Source organism: Macrobrachium rosenbergii, chromosome 1 (assembly GCF_040412425.1).
Source record: "Macrobrachium rosenbergii isolate ZJJX-2024 chromosome 1, ASM4041242v1, whole genome shotgun sequence".
NCBI classification, from domain to species: Eukaryota; Metazoa; Arthropoda; class Malacostraca; order Decapoda; family Palaemonidae; genus Macrobrachium; species Macrobrachium rosenbergii.
The window spans coordinates 37,100,419-37,102,918 of record NC_089741.1 but is presented as its reverse complement, the minus strand read 5'-3'; the positions used below and the strand labels follow the sequence as shown (position 1 = coordinate 37,102,918).

Genomic DNA, 2,500 nt, shown 5'->3' with positions numbered 1-2,500 from the left:
AAAAAGGATGATTTGAAGGAGGATATGCTTTTGAAAAAGGATGATTTGAAGGAGGTTACGCTTTGAAAAAAAAGGATGATTTGAAGGAGGATATGCTTTGAAAGAGGAGATGCTTTGCAAGAGGATGCTTTGAAAATGGATGCTTTGAAAGAGGGCGGGCTTTAAAAAAGGATGCTTTGAAAGAGGAGATGCTTTGCAAGAGGATGTGCTTTGAAAAAGGATGCTTTGAAAGAGATGCTCTGCAAGAGGATGCTTTGAAAGAGTATGTGCTTTTAAAAAGGATGCTTTGAAAGAAGGATGCTTTTGCAAGAGGATGCTTTGAAAGAGTATGTGCTTTTAAAAAGTATGCTTTGAAAGAGGATATGCTTTGAAAAAGGATGCTTTGAAAGAGGAGATGCTTTGAATAAAGAATGCTTTGAAAAGAGAGGGATGCTCTGTAATAAGATGATTTGGAAGAGGAGGTGCTTTGAAAAAAAGACGCTTTGAAAGATGACACGCTTTGTAAAAAAGATGCTTTGAAAGAGGAGGTGCTTTCAATTCGAGATGCTTACAAAGAGCACTTGTTTATTCCGACTGTCGTCCGAGGAAAACAAGGTGACCGAGTGAACGCCTCCTGAATGCGCAATGTGGAATAGCGGAGGAGAACAACCATGCATTCAAGGAGAGAGAGAGAGAGAGAGAGAGAGAGAGAATATCTTGAGATTGTTAAATTTCTTAACAATGAAGAAATGAAGATGGTTTAACTTGTAAGAGAGAGAGAGAGAGAGAGAGAGAGAGAGAGAGAGAGAGAGAGAACAATAAAGAAATAAAGCGATTTGTATCCATAAATTTCATAACAATAAAGAAATAAAGTTGGTTTAAGTTGAGAGAGAGAGAGAGAGAGAGAGAGAGAGAGAGAGAATATCTTGCGATTGTTAAATTTCTTAACAATGAAGAAATGCAGATGGTTTAACTTGTAAGAAGAGAGAGAGAGAGAGAGAGAGAGAGAGAGAGAGAGAGAGAGAGAGAGAGAGAAGAGAGTAGAAAGTATCTATGATTTGTACCATTAAATTTCATAACAGTGGACTTGGTTGTAAGCTGTAAAATCCCTGGGAACATGAAATTCTCTCTCTCTCTCTCTCTCTCTCTCTCTCTCTCTCTCTCTCTCTCTCTCTCTCTCTCTCTCTCAACGCCCTTACAAAAGTAATAAAACACAGAAGTGTGCCATAAGCATCTTAAAAGAAATAGTCTTAAAAAAAAATCATTAAAATTCAAACGTAACTCACACCTTTTCAAAACTCTCATTCACGGGACACTTGACTTCTCGAGAGCGAAATCCCACGCTTAGGACTTGGCAAAGATTGCATATCATGCCGACAAAAATAAAAAAATAAAAATAAAAAAAGTGAATATGATGACATGAACATATACACCTCTCGTAAGGTCTGATATGGTGGTATATCTTTGAATGGCATGACTCGGAATATAGAGCGTCTATTATCGCACGTTATACAGGTTAATTTCACACTTTCGTCTTGACAGGGATTCCGTCATTATCGCAGCTATTTCCGGATTCACAGGTTATTATCATTATTCTCCAGTGGCTCTTCAGGACATTATTCGCCAAGTGTGAAATAAAAAGTAAAAAAATGCGAAGAAGTTTCTTCGGCGCAATCGAGTTTTCCCTACAGCCGCTACAGCGTATAATCAAGGCCAGCGAAAATAGATCTATCTTTCGGTGGTCCATGCAACTTTAACCACGGCTCGGTGGTGGCCTGGCCTATATTAATGCCAGACGCACGATTATGGCTAAATTTAACCTTAAATAAAATAAAAACTACTGAGGCTAGAGGGCTGCAATTTGGTATGTTTGATGACTGGAGGTAGATGATCAACATACCAATTTGCAGCCCTCCAGCCTCAGTAGTTTTAAGGTCTGAGGGCGGACAGAAAAAGTGCGGACAGAATAAAGTCTTGACGGACAGACAAGGCCGGCACAACAGTTTTCTCTTACAGAAAACTAAAAGCATAAATTTCTAAGAACCCGAGACGGTCCTGATTGTTCAAATGAAATGAGAAGGGGCGTGTCATAGCCAATTGCAAACCTGGAAAATAAAATTTAAGCCAAAGGGCCAGCGCCGGGACCTATGAGGTCATGCAGCATCGAAAATGTTAATTTTGAAACAACTGTTGGGAGAGGGGTGAAGAAAGTAAGATGGAATAATAGGAATATGAACGGAGGTACAGTAAAGAGGACTTGCAAAGCTGGGTTTGAATTCTCTTGCCCTTTTAATGATTCCTGAAATTATCTGTTAATTAATTTAATTCAGGAATCACTCATCCACAAAAATAAAATCTATACCTATAAAATATATCTATAAAGTCTATAGTCAATACCTATAAAATCTATATTCTGTAGCTATAAAATCTATAGCATCTATAATCTATAGCTATAAAATCTCTATTCTATACCTATAAAATTTATAGTCTATACCTATAAAATCTATAATCTATACATACA

At 37.7% G+C, this 2,500-nt stretch overlaps 1 protein-coding gene across 1 annotated transcript in view; it reads left to right on the top strand.

The window, feature by feature from the left end:
* The window catches only part of LOC136840223 (major centromere autoantigen B-like), a 28,478-nt gene that overhangs the window by 21,918 nt on the left and 4,060 nt on the right, over window positions 1–2,500 (top strand). The gene's annotated exons all lie outside the window — the stretch shown is intronic.